Here is a 13438-nt window from a genome sequence, read left to right as displayed (position 1 = left end):
CAGAGGAAGGAACTGAAAAAAAATTACAGCACTCCCTCTATTTACTATAATTATAACATTAACTATAATGAACATAATGTACAGTTGAAAGACAACTGGTATAAATATAGCTAAAATGCCCAATTCATTGAATAATTCATTTTTCTCATAAATATAATATCATGATTCCTGGTCATTGAAAAATTTATATTTCATAACTATAATAGAATGTTGATAGTTTGGCTAAGACTTGGAGAATTTTAAGATCCTGTCATTAAATCGATATCCTCAATAACAGAATTTTCTGACCAAATATTACTAGATAAAATGCACACCTCAATCATAATTTTACTCAGCAGGTTGGAAATATGAGAGTTCAAACAAGAATCAATTCAGTTCCATTTTCTTCTCAAAAAAGTGTATAAGGAACTAAGCAAGATCATTGGTTCCAAATGAATACCCGAACTACTTTAGCAGGCATTCCTGCTTAGATACTTTTACTTCTCATGGCATGTTATCAGTCTCTTTCCACTACCACCCCTTAGGAGTCTGGAGTCATTCTGTGAGAATTTTTATCTCCATTTGTTCAAGCTTACTTTTTCTAGAAATATTCTTGGATGATACTGAATACAAAGAGCAGTTCTCAGTAATCTCTCATTTCTAACAACTTTGGGAATAGGTCCAGGGGATTAGTTGTAAACACAACACAGAAAACCAAACACCTCAAGTAGGAACAAAGTCTCTGAGTCAGACAAATCTCTTTGAGATTGAAGACAAGTGTGAGACTATTATATTCTCAGATTCTTTTTTTTTTTTTTTTTTTTTTTTTTTTTTTTTTTTTTTTGAGACGGAGTCTCGCTCTGTGGCCCAGGCTGGAGTGCAGTGGCGCGATCTCGGCTCACTGCAAGCTCCGCCTCCCGGGTTCACGCCATTCTCCTGCCTCAGCCTCCCGAGTAGCTGGGACTACAGGCGCCCACAACCGCGCCCGGCTAATTTTTTGTATTTTTAGTAGAGACGGGGTTTCACCGTGGTCTCGATCTCCTGACCTTGTGATCCGCCCGCCTCGGCCTCCCAAAGTGCTGGGATTACAGGCGTGAGCCACCGCGCCCGGCCCTATATTCTCAGATTCTTCCTGTAAAAAATGAGGATAATCATGACACCAACATCATAGGATCTTTAAATAAGAATGTGGGTAGATGAGAATGTATGAGAAATTCTAAGTCTTATGTATGGCATGTAATAAATACACATTTAAACCCATGCTTCCACTTGCCCTGCTACTATTGTTATTATAACTGGAAGAGCACAGGGGTCAGTTGTCATGACATAGTAGAAAACTGGTGTTAAATATCTTGAAAAAATAATTAATGTGGCAAGAAGTTGACTGAGAGATAATACTATAAATAATATTTGAGAAAAGTAACAGAGGAAAAGGGAAAAGTATAGAAAAAGCCATATATATAATTAAAATATAAGTAGCCATATAGATATAAAATCTCCAGAAAATAATAATTTCTGCCTCAGATTACAGGCCTTCTGGGCAAATTAACACCTAGAGAATCTAGGGGGAAAAGGCACTTGATGGGGACTGAAGGCATACTAAGTTAGAACATGTTGTGTTACTGATACTCTTTGTTACTTATTAAATTATCTTCATGTTAAAAGAAGAAGGTTAATGGAAGAGGACACAACACATTCTGAAAGTCAGAAAATCGAATTTGCCTACCTGTCCTTGACAACAGAAATTTTAATATAGTCAACAAGGCAGTAATACCTCAATCTTGCGCATATTCTGGATTCTACAGTGACTCCTGGGTCCAGAGGGATATCAAACTGACACAAAACATTGTACCAGGAAGAATTGTAGATGGTGTAAATGCTAATTTGTACTTGTATGTATCATGATTTCATTCACCAACACTCTTGAAACCTAAGAAAAGTGCATGATACATAATAACTACTCAGTATAATGGGTTAAATAAATGGACAGAAAATACATACAAATCCAAATATCATTGTATATATTATTAGAACAACAAAGCTATATCTATCTTTGACATTTTTTAGCAATTTATCCTTGGGGATATAGGCTTCAAAAACTCTTAGAAGCTCAGAAAGAAAAGTGATGAACGGGAAATATAATGCTAAAATGGACTGGAGAACCATCGGGAGAGGGAGATAGGTTTTGTCTTTTCAATTGTGAAAATTACTGCTGGATAGCAGAGTGCAGAGTATATTGAATGCTAAAAAAGTGGTTTTACCTATTTACTTGAATTGCCTTGTTTTTCCTACTCTGATGGTACTAAATCTGTATTATTCACTCATTAGTTTTCACCTCTGACTCTGTTTCCATTCATTAATTTAATACATCAAGTGGAAAATTGAGTAAGCAGGGGTCTTCCCCCTTACATTGTGTGTGTACCACATTATTCTTTCATATGGTGTGTGGGTGCATATATACACACACATACCTATATAAAGTGAGAGAGAGAGGGAAAGAAAGAAAGAGAGAAAGAGAGAAAGAAAGAGAAAGAAAGAAAGAAAGAAAGAAAGAAAGAAAGAAAGAAAGAAAGAAAGAGCAAGAAAGAGTGAGTTGAGGACACTTTAAAAGATGAGGATGAGAACTATGCCTAGGTGACATTCATTTATATGGGTTTTTCTGAAGGAACTCAATAATTTACAATGCAAGATTCATCCAGTACTAAAGCCTAAAGATATGATTTTATTGGCTTCACACTTTCCAGGGCAGATTTCAGATTTTCAAAAGCAGCTGGAAATTGGGAAGGGAAACCCATTAAAAGAGGTCATGCAGAGAGGGGGAGATTAAATCTGTATATAAACTTTATTGAAATATTGATTATACGCTGAAGTGAGACTCGTGTAAAGGGCATTAAGGAGCTCAGTGAAAAGTCAAAGAAGAAAAGCCTAAAGTGGTGAACAAATATTTAAACTGCCGGTCAATACAGAGAAGAAATAGTTTGCAGTATGAGTCATGCCAGCTGAAGCAGACTCCATAAATAGCTAAGCCTTCCCATCCACACCTAAGAATTGCTACATCTTAAGTTTAAATAATATGTCCGGTAGCAGAGGAATTCATCCTAAGAGTAAAACAGAATAGTTTTGTTAGAACATAGTATAAAACCAAGCCTACAAAACCTCAGTATGATCAGCTGGCAATGTATTTGCACAATCAAATGAATGAATCCTCTTCAGAAGATGTAAACTAGACCAAAACCTATGGAAACAGACTATACACAATATCTAGTATGTTATAAAAATTAGTAGACGTACCAGGAAGGAAGAAAATATGACTAACTGTCAAGACCAAAAACCAATCAATAAAAACAGCAAAAGCATCAGGTAACCTACAAAGGAAAATCTATCAGATTAACAGCAGATTTCTCAGCAGAAACACTAGAAACACGAAGGGATTGGTGTTCTGTCTCTAGCCTCCTCAAACAAAATATTTGCCAGCCAAGAATTGTGTATCCAGCAGAACTAAGCTTCGTATAATATTATTTCAACTATACATTTTTTAATAACCAAAAAAAAAAAAAAAAAAAAACATTTAGAGGAATCTTGAATCTAGTTTAAGATTGGAATGTAATTACCAAAATATGAGCAGTTACTGGATGACAGGAGAGAGTTCTCTAAGAAAGTATTTGGATCTTTCAACTAAATGAGTTGGGACAGATTGTTGGAGTCCTCATCTCTATCCATAAGTGTGGAAATATCTGGCTACCCTGGCATTTATCTTAGCAAGGTAAAGGCATACAAGGCTGGTAAATAAACTAGAGTTGGAAGCTTGAGAAGCAAAAACAAACAAATAGAATGAAACAATTATAAAGAAAACGATGTCTCATTTCCAATGCCAACCAAGACAAAAACTATAAAAAAAAATGGAATGAATAAAATGTGAGAAGTTTTGACAGATTAATAAATAATTAAAATGTGGCTTATCTTCCACTCTGTACAGTTTTTTTGTTTTGTTTTGTTTTTTGTTTTTTGTAAAACAAGGGGAGCAGGGAATGTGAGAGAGAATTGTGTATAGCAAGGAATAAAAGGACATACAGCATAAGGGTTACTTCCAGAAGATTTATACAAGAAAATAAATTGTGGAAAGAATGTCATTATAACTGCTTAAAAATACTTTGCAATTTTGCTTTTCCATCCTATTTCTACTGCCACCCATTTCACCTCTCATAACAACATCTTTATTACCTTTTGCTTTTATTTTGTGCAACATAAGCTAGGGAAGAATAGTGGAAATGACTATATGAATGAAAAAAAATACATCTATATTTTGACCAAGGGTGACATCATTCTCCCTATTTCAACTGAATATGATTCCAAAGGCAGAGAGTAAAAAGAAGAGGAATGAGACTTAACTGAAGTATAAAACAAAGAGGAGATATAAACCATAGTTTCTGTTCAATAAGGGCTGAAAGTAGGTATTTTAAACAAAATGTGATGCATTTTATCAACAAGCCATTTCTATTTTTGCCCAAACTCTGTAAATAACAATGTGAAGCAAAAGGTGCTCTTTAAATGTAATGTGGTAGATTGGAAAATATCAAAAATCTAAAGCTATATTCTAAAACTACAATTATATAGACTTACTCATACGTACTTAATATTTTGAATTCTCCACTCTACAACTAATATTAACTTAGAAATGTTTGTATCTGTAAACTACACACTTGTTTTTAATGAGTTTAGTTTCCAAGCAAAACTATACTCTCTTTCAAATTACAATTTTAGGAAGTAGTGTAATTTAGTGGTGATTCTTAAAGGAGTTAAGAATAATTGAGCTTACACTTTTGTGTCATACCATTTACTAGTTTGGATACATGTGCCACAGGTTTCCTATCTATGAAAGAAAGTAAGAAAGTAAGCTGGGTATATAAGGAACTATCTGAAAAACCGAATATACAGTGATGAACAAGAAAGACAATGTGCTTAGACTAGAAACCTAATTCTCGTAAGTGGATAAAACAACAAATAAATGACCAAGATAGATTGTATGGTGTGGCATCTGTTATGAGATAAATAAAAAAGATAGTTTGTTAAAAGTGAATTCAGTGAGGAGACGTTTTTAATTGGGTGGTTCTGGAATGCCTCAAAGAGTAGGTGACAATTGTAATGTTCCTAAATGGTTAGGAATCTAGGATCTAAATAAGACCTTTCCTGATTGATGAAACATAATGGAAAGGCCCTAGGGTATACATTTGTTTCATTGGTAGGAAGGGAAAGAAGGCTGTGGTGGTCCAAGGAAAGTAAGTCATTAAGTAAGTCATTAAGAAAATGGCAGGCATAGAAATGGTGGAAACAAAGAATGGTTCAGATCACAGAAGGCCTTGGAAACTGTAAGGGATGCCATTGACTTACCCTTTTATATTCATTATCTACTCTCTCTCTCACGTGCTCTATGCATCCAGAAACGTAAACTATATAAATTGTTGCAGTGGGTTGATTTATTTTCTGTTTTGCTCTTGGGTTTGGCAAATAGGTGACCCTAGGAGGATATCCAGGGATTAAAAAGAAAAAGAGGTGTTGGTACTACTTCACTATGACTATGGTGTGAATATTTGTATAACTAGAAATTTATATGTTGAAATCCTAACACCCAGTGTAATCATGTTAGAAGGTAGGGCTTTTGGAATGTAATAAGATTATGATGGTAGAGCCCTCATGAATGGGATTAGCGCCTTAGAAGCCTAAGAGACACCTCTCGCCCTCTTCTACCCTGTGAGGGTCCAGCAAGAAGGCACTGTCTATGTACCAGAAAGTTGACCCTCATGAGACAATGACTCTGCCAGCTCCTTGATCTTGGACTTCTCAGGCTCCAGAACTCTGAGAAATACATTTTGTGATGTATAACCACCCAGTTTATGCTGTTTTGTTTTAGAAGCTTGAATGGACTGAGACACATATTGAATCACCCTGAAGCAACAGGATCCCTCTGTAGAAAGCCCCAATTCCTATGAGGTAGACCTGTCCAGACAGCTACTCTTTCTGGACACTGTAACAATCACAACCTTCAATTGTAGGCTTGACGAAGCTCCCTACTGTTGCAGGCTTGAAGCCCTATACTACTCCCTGCTGACTCACCTAAACTCTGACTACATCTACAACAATAATCCCATTATTTAGCTATCTTTAATTTGCCAAGTTTGAATGGGCTTTCTGTTTCCTGCTGGGACTCTATCTGATGAAAACATAATAGTAAGGATTTGGTTTAATTATAACATGCATATTACAGGCAAAATGCCTCATGTCATTACTCACAATTAGGAAACTTAATGCATTCTCAGTGACACTATGGGAAATAGTGCTACATTTGCCATCCTCTCTCTTGATCTCTTCTCCAGTGACCAACAGTGGACAGACCAGGAGATTGTATTTGTAGCCTTCAAATAGCACAAACTTGAATATTTTCCAATAAATTTCCTGATTCTTCTCCTCCGACCTCCTGACTTCTGAAAAGGCAGAATGACATATCAGAAATACCGCAGATACTAATGGGCAGGTTGCAGGTAGTCTTAAGAAAATTTCCAAGCCAGTGTGGTGGCTCATGCCTGTAATGCTAGCCCAAGATGGGTTGATCACTTGAGGTCAAGAGTTTGAGATCAGCCTGACCAACATGGTGAATGAAACCCTGTCTGTACTAAAAATACAAAAATTAGCTGGGCATGGGGGTGCATCCCTGTAGTCCCAGCTAATTAATTTTGCTTTCATAAGAATCCCCTTAAGAAAACTATACAAACAGGCAAAAAAGGCACTGATTGTCTGAAAAATTGGAAGGCTTTTGCAAAATGAACCGCTTGCATGCTTGAAATTTTTACACCTAAAGTATTTCTTGCTTTAAATCATTGTTAAGTCTTAGTTTCCTCTCCTAAAATAAGGAAATATTGAATATTATAAGACAAAACATCCAATCTAAGTACATGCTCTTCATGTAAGAAAAACACAAAGTTTCTCTTCAGATGGCTCAGACCTGCTAGTTTTGTTTTCTTAGCAAAATACATAAATAGGAAGATATTCAGTCCAAGTTTAGGTTTAGTGCAACCATAGATAAAACACTTGAGTTATTCTCCAAAGCTCTAGCAATTTTTCCCCATAAAACTACACCAACATAATACATTCTGTGTTTATACAGGTAAACAGAAGCAGAGGTTTGCACAAGAATCTGGTGATTTCAATCAGCATAAACATCCAGGAACTGAATTATATGAATAACTGAGATCAAAATCTCCCTCTTTCTTTCACATCAGGTTTGCATTTATTTATTTAGAACATTTAGCTGATGATTAAGGACACAAGATTTGGGGAAAGAGGGGTTTGAATTTTTTAAAATTATTTTGTGTACAAAGGGTATATAAAGACTTAAACTTTGTTGGCTATTTACCAGATAAGAGCATTTAGCCCTGACTTAAGAAATGTAAATCAAATCTCCACATCACACAAGAGAAATCTGACAATTATATAAGAAAATAAGATAATACAGTATTTTCACTAAGTCTGCATTTTCAAGTTGTTTTAAGATAATACATTTCTTTTCATAAAACAAGAGGTTCCTTTGTCAATGAATTCAACAAAGCTGTAAGCAAAGCCAGTGGAAGAATATGTCAGATACTGAGTTTATGATAGGTAAATTATTTGCTTTTGGAGGTGGTTGTAGATGTTGCTGGCTTAATTAGTACTGAGGGAAATAAGAAGGCTTAAGATACTTTATCCAATATTTACTAGGCCCAAATATTCCAATAAAACCACATTTTTGCTTTCAACTTTATGAAGTGCTGATTAAAGTCTTGGAGAATAAACAATAGCATCTGCAGCAACAACCACAAAATATTTCCTTCTCATTTCTAATAGTTATGACTACACTAGGATTTCTCTGTTTATAAATCTTTCCTTTCTGGGCTAACAAACAGTCTAATCACTCTCAGTCTTAAGCTTTATTTATTTTTACTCAGCCATTGGTTAATTGATTCACTCAACACACACAGTTGTGAGATGCCTACTAAATGTCAGGGTAATACGAAATAATGAGGATATACAGATTTATCACACAGAGGTATCATTTCTACTATGGAGGGGGTTAGCATTCTCTAATTATTAACCACTAGTATGGTAGTAAAAAGAAAATAAAATTCAACTGTTACTCTACAGTTACATTAGGGTTTTGAGTTATTTTTGGTTAGAAATTAAAACAATCACAAGGCATTTAACTGGAACTTTTATATTTAAACTAGTATTCTCTAATCTATTTCTACTAGTGTTTTTGTTTTTCACTAATGATAAAGAGGACCATTATAAATGGAGGGATTCAGATGTCACAACGTTATTATAAGGTTTGACTTATTGTGAAATTTTCTTATCCGGAAGGGTTAGGTCAATTGCAGCCCTGCAGGGGGCGTCTTCATTATTACAAAAGGAATTTCAGAAGGTATTTTTTTTTTTTTTTTTTCTGAAAAAGGGCACCAATACACATATTTTGCTTACAAATGGTAGGTTTGTAATTAGGTCTCTTCTAGAATGAACTAAACTTGAACCTTCTTATTTTGCCTCTCTAAGTGTTCTCTAAATTACATGTGTACTTTGATTTTTAATAATTTACTTCATTTTCTCTCGAGACACTACTAGTGCTTATGATTAACTTTTTTAGCAATTGATGATCCTTAATAACTGACTTTCTAAGTGGAATATTTAAAAATTCTCACAACAAATTTTTAAAGTATAAAAGCAACAACATTTCCGAAATACAGGCTCTTCTTTAGCTGCGGGGTGTGGGTAAAACTCAGGAATCTTATCTTAGTATGGATTTCACTTCCTATAGATTAACTGTACTTTAATCTGCTTAGGTTCTGATTCTCACATCTTTCACTATTCCTTCTGATACACTTAAATAAGCTTAGGGTGCAAAGCTTACAGTACTATCCCTGAGATAGCAAATTAAGTAATTACTAATCAAAAGAAGAAGAAGAAAGAAGAGATAGATATGTCACTAGCATTGATTTTAACTAGCAATTCTGGGCCACTGTAGGTCAAAGAGTGAGTTCTTGGAGTAAAAGATATGGATGCTCCATCCCAGAAACATAGCAGAAAGTGGGATTTTGGGAAAAAGGAATGAGACCCCAATCTTCTAGGCTGTTCAACCCGTTACTATAGTAGAGCACCAGATAACCTAGACTCTTGCTTCCCTTATGTAAAGTTTCATACTCAGTTCTAGATGCCCTACAAGATGCAACATCAGATCTGCATCTTTGATTATAGCCTCCTTTATTCTCATACTGATTCCATTCAGATTGATATCTGCTGTATGCATATTTATATAATGACAAAAATATTGACTCTAGTAAAGAAGAAAATCAGATTTTTAATTAAATGATTAATGCTAGTAATAAAATATTTATCTTTTATTTAAAGTTGCACACAAATGTTGATAAAATAGTTAACTTTTAAGCTCTTTCTCCTGTCTCCACAGGCCGAAACTTTAGAGGGCTGAAGAATTTAAATATTTTGAAAAGCTAGTTTGTGTTCCAGATTTTATTTATAAAAAGCTACTGTTGTTTTGTGCATCACTTCACAAAAGATTAACATCATCAGAGTTACTAAGTCAATGATTCTTGGTAGTATAAGTGGATTTTTGTGGCAACTGATATACATTTACATAGGAAGGATTGCAGAAAGCTCAAGGAAAAACCAACACCAAAAAAAAAAAAAAAAAGGCAGAGAAGCCAAAAAATCTCTCCCAGGAGAAGCCATGTGCTATTAGTAGCAATATAGCCATGCCCAGTTTTTGAAAATTAGGGCTTTGACAAATCCAATGCTACATAGTTAGTGGGACCTTGACTGATTGTTCTGTTTTGACGAATGGCATAAGTCATTCGAATGAAGCTAATTCTGCTGACAAAAATTATGGATTTATTTTTTCTGTCATTGTAAGTTGCTCACAGGATTAAAAAAAAAAAAAGTAACTACTGATCAATTCATCATGTTTCGTTTCTGAGCCTTGAGAATATCCTGACTTCTTTCTATTTAGTTTTTGCTTGAATGTCTCAATGTTGATTGCAAAACCTCCCCCTGCTGACCACAGCTCCCTGTTATGCATGCTGTTTGTACGTGTCATTGCAGCTCTTCTCATTTAGAGATAGACTTGCTTTCTCTATCCCCTGAATCCGAGCTGGCCTTGTGACTTGATTTGGACAATAGAATGCAGAGCAGTCATGGTGTGGCATTCTGAGCCTAGCCCTCCAGAAAGCTGGCATGCTACCACTCTCTTGGAATGCTGCCCATCTGCCTTGGACTGGCCAGCTGTAGGAGTAGAGACTATAATGGGCAGAACTGGTGCATCTCAGCTAAGGCCGTCTCAGACCAGCCCGTTCCCACTGACTCATCTCCAACATCAGCCAAATATGACCTAGATCTGCAGAGCCTTCCAAAGACTCAGTCTCATGAGAAAGAATAAAATGATAATAGTTTTAAAACTCTAAGATACAGGTGTTTGGTTACAAAGAAATAATTAAACATTTGAAATGAACTGCGGACTGTCATGGTACTAAATATCACATATTTATTTGACAAATATTTACTAAAATTCACCAAGCACCTAGAACTCTGCCAGGTACTCCAGAGAAAATGAAAATTACATGAAAACAAGACTTTGACCCAATTAACATAATTCTTGAGGAGAACAGCACTGAATACCCTGGGCAAGTGTTGAATATTTATGTACACTTCAAATTTTCCTGGTTCATGACAATTCTCTCATTTTTCATCTAGGAATACCACCAAGACTTTCTGACTTCCAAGGAGCTTTAGAAATATTCACATCTTCAGAGCAATCTCTTCGTAGAAGTCAAATTCTAGAAAACCATGTATATCCTTGTATTAGGACTAAATTAAAATAATTAATACATACATAAATATAAGTAAAGTTCCTTTTAAAGATCCTGCTTTTAAGTAAAATGATGTTAAAATTACCTTGCACTGGCCGGGCGCGGTGGCTCAAGCCTGTAATCCCAGCACTTTGGGAGGCCGAGACGGGTGGATCACGAGGTCAGGAGATCGAGACCATCCCGGCCTACATGGTGAAACCCCGTCTCTACTAAAAAATACAAAAAAAAAACTAGCCGGGCGAGGTGGCAGGCGCCTGTAGTCCCAGCTACTCGGGAGGCTGAGGCAGCAGAATGGCGTAAACCCAGGAGGCGGAGCTTGCAGTGAGCTGAGATCTGGTCACTGCACTCCAGCCTGGGCGACAGAGCGAGACTCTATCTCAAAAAAAAAAAAAAAAAAAAAAAAAAAAAAAAAAAAAAAAAAAAAATTACCTTGCACTAAAATATGAGAAAACAAGTTATTTATAGCTTATTATATTATTTACTGTTGTAATCTTTATGTTGGTATTGTTTGGATGTTAAATTTGACACCTTTGCTTTCATCATCATTGAACCAAGAATGATAGTTCTCAATATAAAGTGAAAGCTGCAAAAAACAAAAAAACAAACAAAAAAGTAAGCATTTTTGATTTTTTCCCCTCAGGAAATTACCTTCACACAGGCAGACTTACTAGATTAACCATTCATGCCTACCCATTTAAACGGAAAGAAATCCACAGTAGCAGATTGTGGATCATTCTACGACATCTTTGTCCTAACCTTAAAGGCAAAAAGAATTAGTCTTGACAAACCCGTAAACTAGTCAACTAGAAAAATGCCCCGATAGAAACTTCCCTCACTATGTTGTGTTACAAGTGAAAAGAGGACAAGGGAATACAACAATGTTAAGAAGGGGGAAGAAAAGTGTGCATATACCACAAAGAGGAGGCAAGCGAACCACAAATAAGGCTTCTCCATTTAGTCCAGCTCCTCCTTTTTATGTGCTACTGAACAAACTAAAGAACTCCTCTAGGCCTCCATGTGCCCTATTTTATAAAATTTGTACAAGAATCCTATGCAACTAAACTTTAAAGAGTCTTAATACTCCCAATTAGAAGAAATATGGAATAGGCTGGGAGTGGCGGCTCATGCCTGTAATCCCAACACTTTGGGAGGCTGGGGTCGGTGGATCACCTGAGGTCAGGAGTTTGAGACCAGCCTGGCCAACATGCGGACACCCTGTCCCTACTAAAAATACAAAATTAGCCAGGTGTGGTGGTGCACACCTGTAATCCCAGCTACTCGGGAGGCTGAGGCAGGAGAATAGTTTGAACCTGGGAGGTGAAGATTGCAGTGAGCTGAGATCATGCCACTGCACTTCAGCCTGGGTGACAGAGTGAGACTCCATCTCGAAATAAATAAATAAATAAATAAATAAATAAATAAGGACAAATACAGAATATATGACCTCTTTAGAATTAGATTATTAAATTTTTGTGACACCTATCACCCCTGAAATGTATAACATGGTAGAGTTAAACCTTATTAAGCAGAAACATATTCCATGTGATGTTTTTAGCATTTTATTATATTTAAAGTTGAAAATCATGTGTACATTCTGCACACACACACATTAGTATATAACCAGCCAGGCACTGGTGCTGGCTCTCAGGGCTTAAGATTAATTAGACAAATGAGTTGTATTATTCTTGTATGTTTATTGGTTTATAACAATGCAACTGTCTCAGGAACTTCAAAATGGATTGAGAGTCTGGATCACTCCAATTTACATTTTCATTATGTTATCATAGATCACATTATCAATGTAATTAGCATAAGGGCAGGAGGTTTTTAAAAAATGCTGAAGTTCTTAGTGTAATGGATGAAATAAGTAAGAAGGGAAACAAGGCCAGGAGAATGAAGTATACACACTTTTGAAATAATCTTGGGAAAAGCTTACACTTTCTTGGTATTTAAAAATATTTTTAGTTCTCTCATATTATTGATTACATGAATATATAAACACATACAGAACTTTTTTTACCTCCCAATTATTTAGAATACAGTTGTTTTTGTAATTTCGTTCATCCTTAGAGTTGTATTAAACTGTACAGCAATTTATTTCGAGGTACAAATGGTGGTAATTAAGTGGATGATAGATAGGTGAGCAGAAACTTGGGTATACAGAATACATTAAATTTCTAGCATTTACTTCAGTGTCATTTGTCATTTCTAACAAAGAATGATTCACCACGGGATTGTGAGAAATTTTCTATACTGGGTAGATATTGGTATCTATAGTATAGCTCAGTTTCTGATAAAAGCAGGAATTAATATGATATAATCACTCAAGAAATTTCTAATCTAATTACTCTATGATTTAAGGGGTAAAGGTCTCTAAATCTTGGAAATAATCTCTGGATTATATGACCAAGAATAAGCTGGCAGTACAGTAGGTGTTCCAGAATGGACCACTCTTCTATAGTTTACAAAAATTACAGTTACTCGGAAGACGCCATAATAACCAGGACTCTAAAGCAGAGTATAAAATAGTTATGAATGTAGTCAAATGTACATGCTAT

This window comes from Macaca mulatta, chromosome 3, assembly GCF_049350105.2.
Source record: "Macaca mulatta isolate MMU2019108-1 chromosome 3, T2T-MMU8v2.0, whole genome shotgun sequence".
NCBI lineage: Eukaryota > Metazoa > Chordata > Mammalia > Primates > Cercopithecidae > Macaca > Macaca mulatta.
The sequence above is the reverse complement of the archived record's forward strand: the minus strand, read 5'-3'. Positions refer to the sequence as shown.